Here is a 19,101-nt window from a genome sequence, read left to right on the forward strand (position 1 = left end):
AAAAATCCCCCGCCTCCGCCTTTTCCCGACGATTGCAAAACCTGAGAACTAAAAACTGAAAAGAGCTCAGAATCCTTAAAAATCATAGAAACTCTTTGGAATTATATCTCTTTTTATTTGTGCATTGTGCATCTCCATTTTAGATGTACACTTTTTTCTTAAATCAAAACATTGAGTTTTCGTTCTCCCTTCATGCCGTAAACAAAAAAAGGTAAATAGATCACAACAAAATGTAAATTTAAGAGTTTATGTGTAAAAAAAAAATTAAAACAATAAAAAATGTAAGTAATGAAAATTTATTCACACACCACAAATGAACACAAAAATTTTGTTATCCAAGTTTGGGAAATTCCACTAGTTCAACCCTAATAGATTGAAATTTTTCAAGGAAGAGAATTCATCTACACATGTTTTAAAAATAGATGTACATGCTTGAAACATGTTAAAGATGCAAATGACCTATGGATCCAAAGCTTTTAATGAGAATAAAAAACACTCATTAAATTCTCTAGTGAACGTGCGGCGGGATATTTACCCGAGTCAAACAAGCCATTATTTTGTCCGTTTGTAAAAAGCTGACCTAACAATCATAGATGAATGTAATGTGATTTATCATGAGTAACGGGCTATATTTTTGTAAGAAATGACATACGGATTGGGAGTCAACAGTCAGTTAAAAATACCCAGCCTCCCCCTTTTCCCGATAATTGCAAAACCTGAGATATAAAAACTAAAAAGATCTTACAATCCCTAAAAATTACAAACACTCTTTGGAATTATCTCTCCCTACATTTGTGCAATGTGCATCTCCATTTTAGATGGACACTTTTTTCTTGAATCAAAACTTTGAGTATTCGCTCTCCCTTCACCCCGTAAATAAAAAAGGCAAATAGATCACAACAAATTGAAAATTTTAGAGTTTATGTGTGAAAAAAAATCAAAACAATAACAAATGTAAGTATAGAAAATTTATTCACACACCACAAATGAACACAAAAGTTTTGTTTCCAAGTTTGGGAAATTCCACTAGTTCAACCCTAATTGCATGCAATTTTACAAGAAAGAGATTTTTTCTACACGTCTTAAAAATGGATATGCATGCTTGAAACATGTTAAACATGCAAATAACCTATGGATCCCAACCTTTTAAAGAGAATAACAAACGCTCATTAAATTCTCAATGAACGTGCGGTGGGATATTTACCAGAGTCAAACAAGCCATTATTTTGCCCGTTTTCAAAAAGCTAACCTAACAATCATAGATGATTGTAAAGTGATTTATCATCCGTAATGGGCTATATTTTTGTAAGAAATGACTTACGGATTGGGAGTCAACACTCAGTTAAAAACACCCCGCCTCCCCCTTTTCTCGACAATTGCAAAACCTGAGATATAAAAACTAAAAATAGCTTAAATTCCCTAAAAATTACAGGCACTCTTCGGAATTATATCACTCTACATTTGTGCATTGTGCATCTCCATTTTAGATGTACACTTTTTTCTTAATTCAAAACTTTGAGTTTTCGTTCTCCATTCAGCCGTAAACAAAAAAAGGTAAATAGATCACAACAAAATGTAAATTTTAGAGTTTATGTATGGAAAAAAATTAAAACAACAACAAATGTAAGTAATGAAAATTTATTCACGCACCACAAATGAACACAAAAATTTTGTTACCCAAGTTTGGGAAATTCCACTAGTTCAACCCTAATAGCTTGAAATTATGCAAGAAAGAGATTTCTTCTACATGTGTTTTAAAAATGGATATGCATGCTTGAAACATGTTAAAGATGCAAATGACCTATGGATCCAAATATTTTAAAGAGAATAACAAACGCTCATTAAATTCTCAATGAACGTGCGGTGGGATATTTACCAGAGTCAAACAAGCCATTATTTTGCCCGTTTACAAAAAGCTTACCTAACAATCATCGATGATTGTAAAGGGATTTACCATCCATAAAAAATTATTCACACAACACAAATGAACACAAAATTTTGTTATCCAAGATTGGGAAATTCCACTAGTTCAACCCTAATAGCTTGGAATTTTACAAGAAAGAGATTTCTTCTACACATTGTTTAAAAAATTGATATGCATGCTTGAAACATGTTAAAGATGCAAATGACCTATGGATCCTAAGCTTTTATTGAGAATAACAAACGCTCATTAAATTCTGAAGTGAACGTGCGGCGGGATATTTACACGAGTCAAACAAGCCATTATTTTGCCCGTTTGGAAAAAGCTGACCTAGCAATCATAGATGATTGTAAAGTGATTTTTCATTCGTAACGGGCTATATTATTGTAAGAAATGACTTACAGATTGGGAGTCAACACTCAGTTAAAAATCCACCGCCTCTCCCTTTTCCCGACGTTTGCAAAACTTGGGATATAAAAACTAAAAAGAGCTTAAATTCCCTAAAAATTACATACACTCTTTGGAATTATCTCTCTCTACATTTGTGCATTGTCTGCCTCCATTTTAAATGTACATTTTTTTCTTCAATCAAAACTTTGAGTTTTCTCTCTCCCTTCATCCCGTAAACAAAAAAAGGTAAATAGATCAAAACAAAATGAAAATTTTAGAGTTTATGTGTGAAAAAAAATTAAAACAATAACAAATGTAAGTATAGAAAATTTATTCACACACCACAAATGAAAACAAAATTTTTGTTTTCCAAGTTTGGGAAATTCCACTAGTTACACCTTAATTGCATGGAATTTTACAATAAAGAGATTTCTTCTACATGTGTTTTAAAAATGGATATGCATGCTTGAAACTTGTTAAAGATGCAAATGACCTATAGATCCAAAGCTTTTAAAGAGAATAACAAACGCTCATTAAATTCTCGATGAACGTGCGGTGGGATATTTACCAGAGTCAAACATGCCATTATTTTGCCCGTTTTCAAAAAGCTTACCTAAGAATCATAGATGATTGTAAAGTGATTTATCATCCGTAACGGGGTATATTTTTGTAAGAAATGACTTACGGATTGGGAGTCAACACTATGTTAAAAATACCCCGCCTCCCCCTTTACCTGACGATTGCAAACCCTGAGCTTTAAAGACTAAAAAAAGCTTAAATTCCCTAAAAATTACAGACACTCTTTGGAATTTTCTCTCTCTACATTTGTGCATTGTGCGTCTCCATTTTAAATGTACACTTTTTTCTTAAATCAAAACTTTGAGTTTTCTCTTTCCCTTCATCCCGAAAACAAAGAAAGGCAAATAGATCACAGCAAAATGAAAATTTTAGAGTTTATGTATGGAAACAATTTAAAACAATAAAAAATTTAAGTAAAGAAACTTTATTCACACACCAAAAATTAACACAAAAGTTTTGTTATCCAAGTTTTGGAAATTCCATTAATTCAACCCTAATTGCTTGGAATTTGACAAGAAAGAGATTTCTTCTACACGTGTTTTAAAAGTGGATATGCAAGCTTGAAACATGTTAAAGATGCAAATGACTTATGGATCTGAAGCTTTTAAAGAGAATAACATACGCTCATTAAATTCTCTAGTGAACGTGCGGTGGGATATTCATCCGAGTCAAACAAGCCATTATTTTGCCCGTTTGCAAAAAGCTGACCTAACAATCATAGATGAATTGTAAAGTGATTTATCATGTGTAACGGCCTATATTTTTTTAAGAAATGACTTATGGATAGGGAGTCAACACTTAGTTAAAAATCGCCTGCCTACGCCATTTCCCGACGATTGCAAAACCTGAGATAAAAACCTATAAAGAGCTTAGAATCCCTAAAAATTATAGACACTCTTTGGAATTATTTCTTTCTAAATTTTTGCATTGTGCATATCCATTTTAGATGTACACTTTTTTCTTAAATCAAAATTTTGAGTTTTCGGTCCCCCTTCATACCGTAAAAAAAAAAGAAAAAGGCAAATTGATAGCAACAAAATGAAAATTTTAGAGTTTATGAATGGAAAAAATTTTAAAATATAAAAAATCTCAGTAAATAAAATTTATTCACAAACCACAAATGAACACAAAAGTTTTGTTATCCAAGATTGGGAAATTCCACTAGTTCAACCCTAATAGCTTGGAATTTTACAAGAAAGAGATTTCTTCTAAACGTGTTTTAAAAATGGATATGCATGCTTGAAACATGTTAAAGATGCAAATGACCTATGGATCCAAAGCTTTTAATGAGAATAACAAACGCTCATTAAATTCTGAAGTGAACGTGCGGCGGGTTATTTACCCGCGTCAAACAAACCATTATTTTGCCCGTTTGCAAAAAGCTGACCTAACAATCATAGATGATTGTAAAGTGATTTTTCATTCGTAACGAGCTATATTAGTGTACGAAATGACTTACGGAATGGGAGTCAACACTCAATTAAAAATCCCCCGCCTCCCCCTTTTCCCGATGATTGCAAAACCTGAGAACAAAAAACTGAAAAGAGCTTACAATCCATAAAAATCATAGACACTCTTTGGAATTATATCTCTATACATTTGTGCAATGTGCATCTCCATTTTAGATGTACACTTTTTTCTTAAATCAAAACTTTGAGTTTTCGTTCTCCCTTCAGCCGTAAACAAAAAAAGGTAAATAGATCACAACAAAATGTAAATTTTAGAGTTTATGTATGGAAAAAAATTAATACAATAACAAATGTAAGTAATGAAAATTTATTCACACCCCACAAATGAACACAAAATTTTTGTTATCCAAGTTTGGGAAATTCCACTAGTTCAACCCTAATATCTTGAAATTTTAGAAGAAAGAGAATTCTTCTACTCGTGTTTTAAAAATGGATATGCGTGCTTGAAACATGTTAAAGATGCAAATGACCTATGGATCCAAAGCTTTTAATGAGAATAACAAACACTCATTAAATTCTCTAGTGAACGTTTTTCTGCGGTGGGATATTTACCCGAGTGAAACAAGCCATTATTTTGCCCGTTTGCAAATAGCTGACGTAACTATCATAGAGGATTGTAATGTGATTTATCATGAGTAACGGGCTATTTTTTTGTGTGAAATGACATACGGATTGGAAGTCAACAGTCAGTTAAAAATACCCCGCCTTCCCCTTTTCCCGACTATTGCTAAACCTTAGATATAAAAACTAAAAAGATCTTACAATCCCTAAAAATTACAAACACTCTGTGGAATTATCACTCCCTACATTTGTGCATTGTGCATCTGCATTTTAGATGGACACTTTTTTCTTCAATAAAAACTTAAAGTTTTCGCTCTCCCTTCATCCCGTGAACAAAAAAAGGCAAATAGATCACAATAAAATGAAAATTTTAGATTTTATGTGTGAAAAAAAATTAAAACAATAACAAATGTAAGTATAGAAAATTTATTCACACACAACAAATGAACACAGAAGCTTCGTTTTCCATGTTTGGGAAATTCCACTAGTTCAACCCTAATTGCGTGGAATTTTACAAGAAAGAGATTTCTTCTACAAATGTTTTAAAAATGGACATGCATGCTTGAAAAATGTTAAAGATGCAAATGACCTGTGGATCCAAAGCTTTTAAAGAGAATAACAAACGCTCGTTAAATTCTCAATGAACGTGCGGTGGGATATTTACCAGAGTCAAACAAGCCATTATTTTGCCCGTTTACAAAAAGCTTACCTAACAATCATAGATGATTGTAAAGTGATTTATCATCCGTAACGGGTTATATTTTTGTAAGAATGAGTTACGGATTGGGAGTCAACACTCAGTTAAAAGACCCGCCTCCCACTTCTCTCGACGATTGCAAAACCTGGGATATAAAAACTATAAAGAGCTCAAATTCCCTAAAAATTGCAGACACTCTTTGGAATTATCTCTCTTTATATTTTTGCGTTGTGCACCTCCATTTTGGATGTACACTTTTTTATTAAATCGAAACTTTGAGTTTTCGCTCTCCCTTCATCCCGTAAATAAAAAAAAGCAAATAGATCACTGCAAAATAAAAATTTTAGAGTTTATGTAAGGAAAAAATTTAAAACAATAAGAAATGTAAGTAAAGAAAATTTATTCACACTCCAAAAATGAACGCAAAACTTTTGTTTTCCAAGTTTGGGAAATTCCACTAGTCCAACCCTAATAGCTATGAATTTTACAAGAAAGAGATTTCTTCTACACGTGTTTTAAAAATGGATATGCAAGCTTGAAACATGTTAAAGATTCAAATGACCTATGGATCCAAAGCTTTTAAAGAGAATAACATACGCTCATTAAATTCTCTAGTGAACGTGCAGTGGGATATTTACCCGAGTCAAACAAGCCATTATTTTGCCCGTTTGCAAAAAGCTGACCTAACAATCATAAATGAATTGTAAAGTGATTTATCATGTGTAACGGGCTATATTTTTTTATGAAATGACTTATGGATAGGGAGTCAACACTCAGTTAAAAATCCCCCACCTCCCCTTTTTCCCGACGGTTGCAAAACCTGAGATATAAAAACTAAAAAGAGCTTACAATCCCTAAAAATTACAGACACTCTTTGGAATTATCTATTTCTAAATTTGTGTGTTGTGCATCTCCATTTTAGATGTAAAATTTTTTCTTAAATCAAAATTTTGAGTTCTCGCTCCCCCTTCATACAGTTAAAAAAAAAAAAAGGCAAATTGTTGACGACAAACTGAAAATATCAGAGTTTATGTATGGAAAAAATTTTAAAAAATAAAAAATATAAGTAAAGAAAATTTATTTGCAAACCACAAATGAAAACAAAAGTTTCGTAATCCAAGATTGGGAAATTCCACTAGTTCAACCCTAATAGCTTGAAATTTTACATGATAGAGATTTCTTCTACACGTGTTTTAAAAATGGATATGCATGCTTGAAATATGTTAAAGATGCAAATGACTTATGGATCCAAAGCTTTTAATGAGAATAAAAAACACTGATTAAATTCTCTAGTGAACGTGCGGGGACATATTTACGCGAGTAAAACAAGCCATTATTTTGCCCGTTTGCAAAAAGCTGACCTAACAATCATAGATGATTGTAATGTGATTTATCATGAGTAACGGGCTATATTTTTGTAAGAAATGACATACGGATTGGGAGTCAACAGTCAGTTAAAAATACCCCGGCTCCCCCATTTCCTGACGATTGCAAAACCTGAGATATAAAAACTGAAAAAGATCTTACAATCCCTAAAAATTACAAACACTCTTTGGAATTATCTCTTCCTACATTTGTGCATTGTGCATCTCCATTTTAGATGTTCACTTTTTTCTTAAATCAAAACTTTGAGTTTTCGCTCTCCCTTCATCCCGTAAACAAGAAAAGGCAAATAGATCACAACAAAATCAAAATTTTAGAGTTTATGTGTAAAAAAAAAATTAAAAAAATAACAAATGTGAGTATAGAAATTTTTTTCACACCCCACAAATGAACACAAAAGTTTTGTTTTCCATGTTTGGGAAATTCCACTGGTTCAACCCTAATTACAAGGAATTTTACAAGAAAGAGATTTCTTCTACACGTGTTTTAGAAATGGTTATGCATGCTTGAAACATGTTAAAGATGCAAATGACCATTGGATCCAAAGCCTTTAAAGAGAATAACAAACGCTCAGTAATTTCTCAATGAACGTGCTGCGGGATATTTACCAGAGTCAAACAAGCCATTATTTTGCCCGTTTACAAAAAGCTTACTTAACAATCATAGATGATTGTAAAGTGATTTATCATCCCTAACGGGCTATATTTTTGTAAGAAATGACTTACGGATTGGGAGTCAACACTCAGTTAAAAACACCCTGCCTCCCCCTTTTCCCGACTAGTGCAAAACCTAAGATATAAAAACTAAAAGAGCTCAAATTCCCTAAAAATTACAGACACTCTTTGGAATTATCTCTCTCTACATTTGTGCACTGTGCATCTCCATTTTAAATGTATACTTTTTTATTAAATCAAAACAATGAGTTTTCTCTCTCCCGTCATACCGCAAAATAAAAAAGGAAAATAGATCACAACAAAATGAAAATTTTAGAGCTTATTTATGGAAAAAATTTAAAACAATAACAAATGTAAGTAAAGAAACTTTATTCACACACCAAAAATGTACACAAAACTTTTGTTATCCAAGTTTGGGAAATTCCACTAGTTCAACACTAATAGCTTGGAATTTTACAAGCAAGAGATTTCTTCTACACGTGTTTTAAAAATGGATATACAAGCTTGAAACATGTTAAAGATGCAAATGACCTATGGATCAAAAGCTTTTAAAGAGAATAACATACGCTCATTAAATTCTCTAGTGAATGTGCAGTGGGATATTTACCCGAGTCAAACCAGCCATTATTTTGCCCGTTTGCAAAAAGCTGACCTAACAATCATAGATGAATTGTAAAGTGATTGATCATGTGTAACGGGCTTAATTTTTGTAAGAAATGACTTATGGATAGGGAGTCAACACTCAGTTAAAAATCCCCTGCCTCCCCATTTTCTCGACGATTGCAAAACATGAGATATAAAAACTAAAAAGAGCTTACAATCCCTAAAAATTACAGATTCTCTTTGGAATTATCTCTTTCCAAATTTGTGCATTGTGCATCTCCATTTTAGATGTACATTTTTTTCTTCAATCAAAATTTTGAGTTTTCGCTTCCCTTTCATTCCGAAAAAAAAAAATGCAAATTGATAACAACAAAATGAAAATTTTAGAGTTTATGTATGGAAAAAATTTAAAAAATAAAAAATGTAAGTAAAGAAAATTTATTCAAAAACCATAAATGAACACAAAATTTTGCTATCCAAGATTGGGAAATTCCACAAGTTCAACCCTATTAGATTGGAATTTTACAAGAAAGAGATTTCTTCTACACGTGTTTTAAAAATGGATATGCATGCTTGAAACATGTTAAAGATGCAAATGACCTATGGATCCAAAGCTTTTAATGAGAATAACAAACGCTCATTAAATTCTGAAGTATATGTGCGGCGGGATATTTACCTGAGCCCAACAAGCCATTATTTTGTCCGTTTGCAAAAAGCTGACTGAACAATCATAGATGATTGTAAACAGAATTTTCATTCGTAATGGGCTATATTATTGTAAGAAATGACTTACGGATTGGGAGTGAACACTCAATTAAAAATCTCCAGCCTCCCCGTTTTCCCGACGATTGCAAAACCTGAGAACTAAAAATAGAAAAGAACTCACAATACTAAAAAATTACAGACACTCTTTGGAATTATATCTCTCTACATTTGTGCATTGTGCATCTCCATTTTAGATGTATACTTTTTTCTTAAATCAAAACTTTGAGTTTTCCTTCTCCCTTCATGCTGTAAACAAAAAAAGGTAAATAGATCACAACAAAATGTAAATTTTAGAGTTTATGAATGGAAAAAAATTAAAACAATAACAAATGTAAGTAATGAAAATATATTCACACACCACAAATGAACACAAAATTTTTGTTATCCAAGTTTGGGAAATTCCACTAGTTCAACCCTAATAGCTTGAAATTTTACAAGAAAGAGAATTCTTCTACACGTGTTTTAAAAATGGATATACATGCATGAAACATGTTAAAGATGCATATGACCTATGGATCCAAAACTTTTAATGAGAATAACAAACACTCATTAAATTCTCTAGTGAACGTGCGGCGGGATATTTACCCGAGTCAAACAAGCCATTATTTTGCCCGTTTGCAAAAAGCTGACCTAACAATCATAGATGATTGTAATGTGATTTATCATGAGTAACGGGCGATATTTTTGCAAGAAATGACATACGGATTGGAAGTCAACATTCAGTTAAAAATACCCTGCCTCCCCCTTTTCCCGACGATTGCAAAACCTGAGATATCAAAACTAAAAAGATCTTACAATCCCTAAAAATTACAAACACTCTTTGGAATTATCGCTCCCTACATTTGTGCATTGTGCATCTCCATTTTAGATGTACACTTTTTTCTTAAATCAAAACTTTGAGTTTTTGCTCTCCTTTCATCCCGTAAACAAAAAAAGGCAAATAGATCACAACAAAATGAAAATTTTAGAGTTTATTTGTGAAAAAAAATTAAAACAATAACAAATATAACTATAGAAAATTTTTTCACACACCACAAATGAACACAAAAGTTTTGTTTTCCATGTTTGGGAAATTCCACTAGTTACACCCTAATTGCATGGAATTTTACAAGAAAGAGATTTCTTCTACACGTGTTTTAAAAATGGATATGCATGCTTGAAACATGTTAAAGATGAAAATGACCTATAGATCCAAAGCTTTTAAAGAGAATAACAAACGCTCATTAAATTCTCAATGAACGTGCGATGGTATATTTACCAGAGTCAAACAAGCCATTATTTTGCCCGTTTACAAAAAGCTTACCTAACAATAATTGATGATTGTAAAGTGATTAATCATCCGCAACGGGTTATATTTTTGTAAGAAATGACTTACTGATTGGGGGGCAACACTCAGTTAAAAACACCCCACCTCCCCTTTTTCCCGACGATTGCAAAACGAGAGATATAAAAACTAAAAAGAGCTTATATTCCCTAAAAATTATAGATACTCTTTAGAATTTTCCCTCTCTACATTTGTGCACTGTGCGTCTCCATTTTAAATGTACACTTTTTTCTTAAATCAAAACTTTGAGTTTTCTCTCTCCCTTCATCCCGAAAACAAAAAAAGGCAAATAGATCAAAGCAAAATGAAAATTTTAGAGTTTATGTATGGAAAAAATTTAAAACAATAACAAATTTAAGTAAAGAACCTTTATTCACACACCAAAAATTAACACAAAAGTTTTGTTATCCAAGTTTGGGAAATTCCACTAGTTCAACCCTAATATCTTGGAATTTTACATGAAAGAGATTTCTTCTACACGTGTTTTAAAAATGGATATGAAAGCTTGAAAGTTGTTAAAGATGGAAATGACCTATGGATCCGAAGCTTTTAAAGAGAATAACATACGCTCATTAAATTATCTAGTGAACGTGCGGTGGGATATTCATCCGAGTCAAACAAGCCATTATTTTGCCCGTTTGCAAAAAGCTAACCTAACAATCTTAGATGAATTGTAAAGTGATTTATCATGTGTAACGGGCTATATTTTTGTAAAAATTGACTTATGGATAGGGAGTCAACACTTAGTTAAAAATCGCCCGCCTCCGCCATTTCCCGACGATTGCAACACCTGAGATATAAAAACTATAAAGAGCTTACAATCCCTAAAAATTACAGACACTCTTTGCAATTATGTCTTTCTAAATTTTTGCATTGTGCATATCCATTTCAGATGTGCACTTTTTTCTTAAATCAAAAGCTTGAGTTTTCGCTCCTTCTTCAAACCGTAAAAAAAAAAAAAAAAAAAAAAAGGCAAATTAATAGCGACAAAATGAAAATTTTAGAGTTTATGTAAGGAAAAAATTTTAAAAAATAAAAAATGTAAGTAAATAAAATTTATTCACAAATGAACACAAAAGTTTTGTTATCCAAGATTGGGAAACTCCACTAGTTCAACCCTAATAGCTTGGAATTTTACAAGAAATAGATTTCTTCTACACGTGTTTTAAAAATGGATATGGATACTTGAAACAAGTTAAAGATGCAAATGACCTATGGATCCAAAGATTTTAATGAGAATAACAAACGCTGATTAAATTCTTAAGTGAACGTGCGGCGGGATATTTACCCGAGACAAACAAGCCATTATTTTGCCCGTTTGCAAAAATCTGACCTAACAATCATAGATGATTGTAAAGTGAATTTTCATTTGCTACGGGCTATATTATTGTACGAAATGACTTACGGATTGGGAGTCAACACTCAAATAAAAATCCCCCGCCTCCCCCTTTTCCCGACGATTGCAAAACCTGAGAAATAAAAACTAAAAAGAGCTTACAATCTTTAAAAATCACAGACACTCTTCGGAATTATATCTCTCTACATTTGTGCATTGTGGAGCTCTATTTAAGATGTACACTTTTTTATTAAATCAAAAGTTTGAGTTTTCATTCTCCCTTCGTGCCGTAAACAAAAAAAGGTAAATAGATCACAACAAAATGAAAATTTTAGAGTTTTTGTATGGAAATTTTTTTTAAAAATAACAAATGTAAGTAATAAAAGTTTATTCACACACCACAAATGAACACAAAATTTTGTTATCAAAGATTGGGAAATTCCACAAGTTCAACCCTAATAGCTTAGAATTTTACAAGAAAGAGATTTCTTCTACACGTGGTTTAAAAAATTGACATGCATGCTTGAAACATGTTATAGATGCAAATGACCTATTGATCCAAAGCTTTTAATGACAATAACAAACGCTCATTAAATTCTGAGATTTCCCGAGTCAAACAAGCCATTATTTTGCCCTTTTGCAAAAAGCTGACCTAACAATCATAGATGATTGTAAACTGATTTTTCATTTGTAACGGGCTATATTATTGTAAGAAATGACTTACGGATTGGGAGACAACACTCAATTAAATATCCCCCGCCTCCCCCTTTTCCCGACGATTGCAAAACCTGAGAACTAAAAACTAAAAAGAGCTCACAATCGTTAAAAATCATAGCCACTCTTTCGAATTATATCTCTCTACATTTGTGCACTGTGCATCTTCATTTTAGATGTACACTTTTTTCTTAAATCAAAACTTTGAGTTTTCGTTCTCCCTTCATGTCGTAAACAAAAAAAGGTAAATAGATCACAACAAAATGTAAATTTCAGAGTTTATGTGCGAAAAAAAAATTAAAACACTAACAAATGTAAGTAATGAAAATTTTTTCACACACCACAAATGAACACAAAATTTTTGTTATCCAAGTTTGGAAAATTCCACTAGTTCAACCCTGATAGCTTGAAATTTTAGATGAAAGAGAATTCTTGTGCACGTGTTTTAAAAATGGATATGCATGCTTGAACCATGTTAAAGATGCAATTGACCTATGGATCCAATGTTTTTAATGAGAATAAGAAGCACTCATTAAATTCTCTAGTGAACGTGCGGCGGGATATTTACCCAAGTCAAACAAGCCATTATTTTGCCCGTTTGCAAAAAGCTAACCTAACAATCATAGATGATTGTAATGTGATTTATCATGAGTAACGGGCTATATCTTTGTAAGAAATGACAGACGGATTGGGAGTCAACAGTCAGTTAAAAATACCCCGCCTCCCCCTTTTCCCGACGATTGCAAAACCAGAGATATAAAAACTAAAAAGATCTTACAATCCCTAAAAATTACAAACAATCTTTGGAATTTTCTCTCCCTACATTTGTGCATTGTGCATCTTCATTTTAGATGTACACTTTTTACTTAAATCAAAACTTTGAGTTTTCGCTCTCTTTTCATCCCATAAACAAAAAAAGGCAAACAGATCACAACAAAATGAAAATTTTAGAGTTTATGTGTGAAAAAAAATTAAAACAATAAAAAATGTGAGTATAGAAAAGTTTGGGAAATTCAACTAGTTCAACCCTAACTGCTTGGAATTTTACAAGAAAGAGATTTCTTCTACACGTGTTTTAAAAATGGGTATGCAAGTTTGAAACATGTTAAAGATGCAAATGATCTATGGATCCAAAGCTTATACGCTCATTAAATTCTCTAGTCAACGTGCATTGGGATATTTACTCGAGTCAAAGAAGCCATTATTTTGCCCGTTTGCAAAAAGCTAACCTAACAATGATAGATGAATTGTAAAGTGATATATCATGTGTAATGGGCTATATTTTTGTAAGAAATGCTTATGGATAGGGAGTCAACACTCAGTTAAAAATCCCCACCTCTCCCTTTTCCCGACGTTTGCAAAACCTGGGATATAAAAACTTAAAAGATCTTAAATTCCCTAAAAATTACAGACACTCTTTGGAATTATCTCTCTCTACATTTTAAATGTACACTTTTTTCTTCAATCAAAACTTTGAGTTTTCTCTCTCCCTTCATCCCGTAAACAAAAAAAAGGTAAATATATCACAACAAAATGAAAATTTTAAAGTTTATGTGTGAAAAAAAATTAAAACAATAACAAATGTAAGTATAGAAAATTTATTCACACGCCACAAATGAAAACAAAAGTTTTGTTTTCCAAGTTTGGGAAATTCCACTAGTTACACCTTAATTTCAAGGAATTTTACAATAAAGAGATTTCTTCTACATGTGTTTTAAAAATGGATATGCATGCTAGAAACGTGTTAAAGATGCAAATGACCTATTGATCCAAAGCTTTTAAAGAGAATAACAAAAGCTCATTAAATTCTCAATGAACGTGCGGTGGGATATTTACCAAAGTGAAACAACAAATTATTTTGCCCGTTTGCAAAAAGCTGACCTAACAATCTTAGATGAATTGTAAAGTGATTTATCATGTGTAACGGGCTATATTTTTGTAAAAAATGACTTATGGATAGGGAGTCAACACTCAGTTAAAAATCGTCCGCCTCCGCCATTTCCCGATGATTCCAAAACCTGAGATATAAAAACTATAAAGAGCTTACAATCCCTTAAAATTACAGACTCTCTTTGGAATTATCTCTTTCTAAATTTGTGCATTGTGCATATCCATTTTAGATGTACACTTTTTTATTAAATCAAAATTTTCAGTTTTCGCTCCCGCATCAAACCGAAAAAAAAAAAAAAAAGGCAAATTGATAGCAAGAAAATTAAAATTTTAGAGTTTATGTATGGAAAAAATTTTAAAAAATAAAAAATGGAAGTAAAGAAAATTTATTCACAAACCACAAATGAACACAAAACTTTTGTTATCCAAGATTGGGAAAGTCCACTAGTTCAACCCTAATAGCTTGGAATTTTACAAGAAAGAGATTTCTTCTACACGTGTTTTAAAAATGGATATGCATGCTTGAAACAAGTTAAAGATGCAAATGACCTATGGATCCAAAGCTTTTAATGAGAAATTCTTAATGAACGTGTGGTGAGATATTTACCCAAGTCAAACAAGCCATTATTTTGCCCGTTTGCAAAAAACTGACCTAACAATCATAGCTGATTGTAAAGTGTTTTTTCATTTGCAACGGGCTATATTATTGTACGAAATGACTTACGGATTGGGAGTCAACACTCAAATTAAAATCCCCCGCCTCCCCCTTTTCCCGACGATTGCAAAACCTGAGAACTAAAAACTGAAAAGAGCTTACAATCCTTAAAAATCACAGACACTCTTTGGAATTATATCTCTCTAAATTTGTGCATTGTGCATCTCCATTTAAGATGTACACTATTTTTTTAAATCAACACTTTGAGTTTTCGTTCTCCCTTCATGCCGTAAACAAAAAAAGGAAAATAGATCACAACAAAAAGAAAATTTTAGAGTTTATGTATGGAAATAAATAAAAAAATAAAAAATGTAAGTAATAAAAACTTATTCACACCCCACGAATGAACACAAAATTTTTTTATCCAAGATTGGGAAATTCCACTAGTTAAACCCTAATAGCTTGGAATTTTACAAGAAAGATTTTTTCTACACGTGGTTTAAAAACTTGACTTGCATGCTTGAAACATGTTATAGATGCAAATGACCTATAGATCCAAAGCTTTTAATGAGAACAAAAAATGCTCATTAAATTCTGAAGTGAACGTGCGGCGGGATATTTACCCGAGTCAAACAAGCCATTATTTTGCCCGTTTGCAAAAAGCTGACCTAAAAATCATAGATGATTGTAACCTGATTTTTCATTTGTAACGGGCTATATTATTGTAAGAAATGACTTACGGATTGGGAGTCAACAATCAATTAAAAATCCCACGCCTCCCCCTTTTCCCGATGATTGCAAAACCTGAGAACTACAAACTGAAAAGAGCTCACAATCCTTAAAAATCACAGACACTCTTTGGAATTATATCTCTCTACATTTGTGCACTGTGCATCTCCATTTTAGATGTACTCTTTTTTGTTAAATCAAAACTTTGAGTTTTCGTTCTCCCTTCATGCCGTAAACAAAAAATGGTCAATAGATATCAAGAAAATGTAAATTTTAGAGTTTATGTGCGGAAAAAAATTAAAACAATAACAAATGTACGTAATGAAAATTTATTCACACACCACAAATGAACACAAAATTTTTGTTACCCAAGTTTGGGAAATTCCACTAGTTCAACCCTAAAAGCTTGAAATTTTACAAGAAAGAGAATTCTTCTACACGTGTTTTAAAAATGGATAAGCATGCTTGAAACATGTTAAAGATGCAAATGACCTATGGATCCAAAGCTTTTAATGAGAATAACAAACACTCATTAAATTCTCTAGTGAACGTGCGGCGGGATATTTACCCTAGTCAAACAAGCCATTATTTGGCCCGTTTGCAAAAAGCTAACCTAACAATCATAGATGATTGTAATGTGATTTATCATGAGTAACGGGCTATATTTTTTTAAGACATGACATACGGATTGGGAGTCAACAGTCAGTTAAAAATTTCCCGCCTCCCCCTTTTCCCGATGATTGCAAAACCTGAGATATAAAATCTAAAAGGAGCTTACAATCCCTAAAAATTACAGACACTCTTTGGAATTATCTCTCCCTACATTTGTGCATTGTGCATCTCCAATTTAGATGTACACTTTTTTCTTAAAAAAAAATTTTGAGTTTTCGCTCCCCCTTCATACCGTAAAAAAAAAAAAGGCAAATTGATAACAACAAAATGAAAATTTTAAAGTTTATATATGGAAAAAATTTTAAAAAATAAAAAATTTAAGTAAAGAAAATTTATACACAAACCACAAATGAACACAAAAGTTTTGTTATCCAAGATTGGGAAATTCCACTAGTTCAACCCTAATAGCTTGGAATTTTACAAGAAAGTGATTTCTTCTACACGTGTTTTAAAAATGGTTAAGCATGCTTGAAACATGTTAAAGATGCAAATGACCTATGGATACAAAGCCTTTAAAAAGAATAACAAACGCTCATTAAATTCTCAATAAACGTGCGGTGAGATATTTACCAAAGTCAAAAAAGCCATTATTTTGCCCGTTTATAAAAAGCTTACCTAACAATCATAGATGATTGTAAAGTGATTTATCATCCCTAACGGGCTATATTTTTATAAGAAATTTTGAGTTTTCGCTCCTCCATCATACCGTAAAAAAAAAAAAATGGCAACTTGATGACGACAAACTGAAAATATTTGAGTTTATGTATGGAAAAAATTTAAAAAATAAAAAATATAAGTAAAGAAAATTTATTTGCAATCCACAAATAAAAACAAAAGTTTTGTTATCCAAGATTGGGAAATTCCACTAGTTCAACCCTAATACCTTGAAATTTTACAAGAAAGAGAATGCTTCTACACGTGTTTTAAAAATGGATATGCATGCTTGAAACATGTTAAAGATGCAAATGACCTATGGATCCAAGGATTTTAATGACAATAACAAACGCTCATTAAATTCTAAACTAAACGTGCGGCGGGATATTTACCCGAGCCAAACAAGCCATTATTTTGCCCGTTTGCAAAAAGCTGACCGAACAATCGTAGATGATTGTAAACTGATTTTTCGTTCGTAACGAGCTATATTATTGTAAGGAATGACTTACGGATTGGGAGTGAACACTCAATTAAAAATCTCCCGCCTCCCCCTTTTCCCGACGATTGCAAAACCTGAGAAGTAAAAACGGAAAAGAGCTCGCAATCCTAAAAAGTCACAGACACTCTTTGGAATTATATCTCTCTACATTTGTGCATTGTGCATCTCCATTTTAGATGTACACTTTTTTCTTAAATCAAAACTTTGAGTTTTCGTTCTCCCTTCATGCTGTAAACAAAAAAAGGAAAATAGATCACAACAAAATCAAAATTTTAGAGTTCATGAACGGAAAAAAATTAAAACAATAACAAATGTAAGTAATGAAAATTTATTCACACACCACAAATGAACACAAAATTTTTGTTATCCAAGTTTGGGAAATTCCACCAGTTCAACCCTAATAGCTTGAAATTTTACAAGAAAGAAAATTCTTCTACACGTGTTTAAAAAATGGATATGCATGCATGAAACATGTTAAAGATGCAAATGACCTATGGATCCAAAGCTTTTAATGAGAATAACACACACTCATTGAATTCTCTAGTGAACGTGCGGTGGGATATTTACCCGAGTCAAACAAGCCATTATTTTCCCCGTTTGCAAAAAGCTTACCTAACAATCATAGATGATTGTAATATGATTTATCATGAGTAACGTGCGATATTTTTGTAAGAAATGACATACGGAGTGGGACTCAACATTCAGTTAAAAATACCCCGCCTCCCCCTTTTCCCGACGATTGCAAAACCAGAGATATCAAAACTAAAAAGATCTTACGTTCCCTATAAATTACAAACACTCTTTGGAATTATCTCTCCCTACATTTGTGCATTGTGCATCTACATTTTAGATGTACACTTTTTTCTTAAATCAAAACTTTGAGTTTTCGCTCTCCCTTCATCCCGTAAACAAAAAAAGGCAAATAGATCACAACAAAATGAAAATTTTAGAGTTTATGTGTGAAAAAAAATTAAAACAATAAAAAATTTAACAATAGAAAATTTTTTCACACAACACAAATGAACACAAAAGTTTTGTTTTCCAAGTTTGGGAAATTCCACTAGTTATACCCTAATTGCATGGAATTTTACAAGAAAGAGATATCATCAACACGTGTTTTAAAAATGGATATGCATGCTTGAAACATGTTAAAGATGAAAATGACCTATGGATCCAAAGCTTTTAAAGAGAATAACAAACGCTTATTAAATTCTCAATGAACGTGCGGTGGGATATTTACTAGTGTCAAACAAGCCATTATTTTGCCCGTTTGCAAAAAGCTGACCTAACAATCACAGATGAATTGTAAAGTGATTTATCATGTGTAACGGGCTATATTTTTGTAAGAAATGACTTATGAATAGGGAGTCAACACTCAGTTAAAAATCCCCCGCCTCCCACTTTTCCCAACGGTTGCAAAACCTGAGATATAAAAACTAAAAAGAGCTTACAATCCCTAAAACTTACAGACACTCTTTGGAATTATCTCTTTCTAAATTTTTGCGTTGTGCATCTCCATTTTAGATGTAAACTTTTTTCTTAAATCAAAATTTTGAGTTTTCGCTCCCCGTTCGTATCGTAAAAAA

The sequence above is a fragment of the Aristolochia californica genome, unplaced genomic scaffold, assembly GCF_029961685.1.
Source record: "Aristolochia californica isolate CCGP_79_NKW_82.1479 unplaced genomic scaffold, dmAriCali1.0.hap1 SCAF_12, whole genome shotgun sequence".
NCBI classification, from domain to species: Eukaryota; Viridiplantae; Streptophyta; class Magnoliopsida; order Piperales; family Aristolochiaceae; genus Aristolochia; species Aristolochia californica.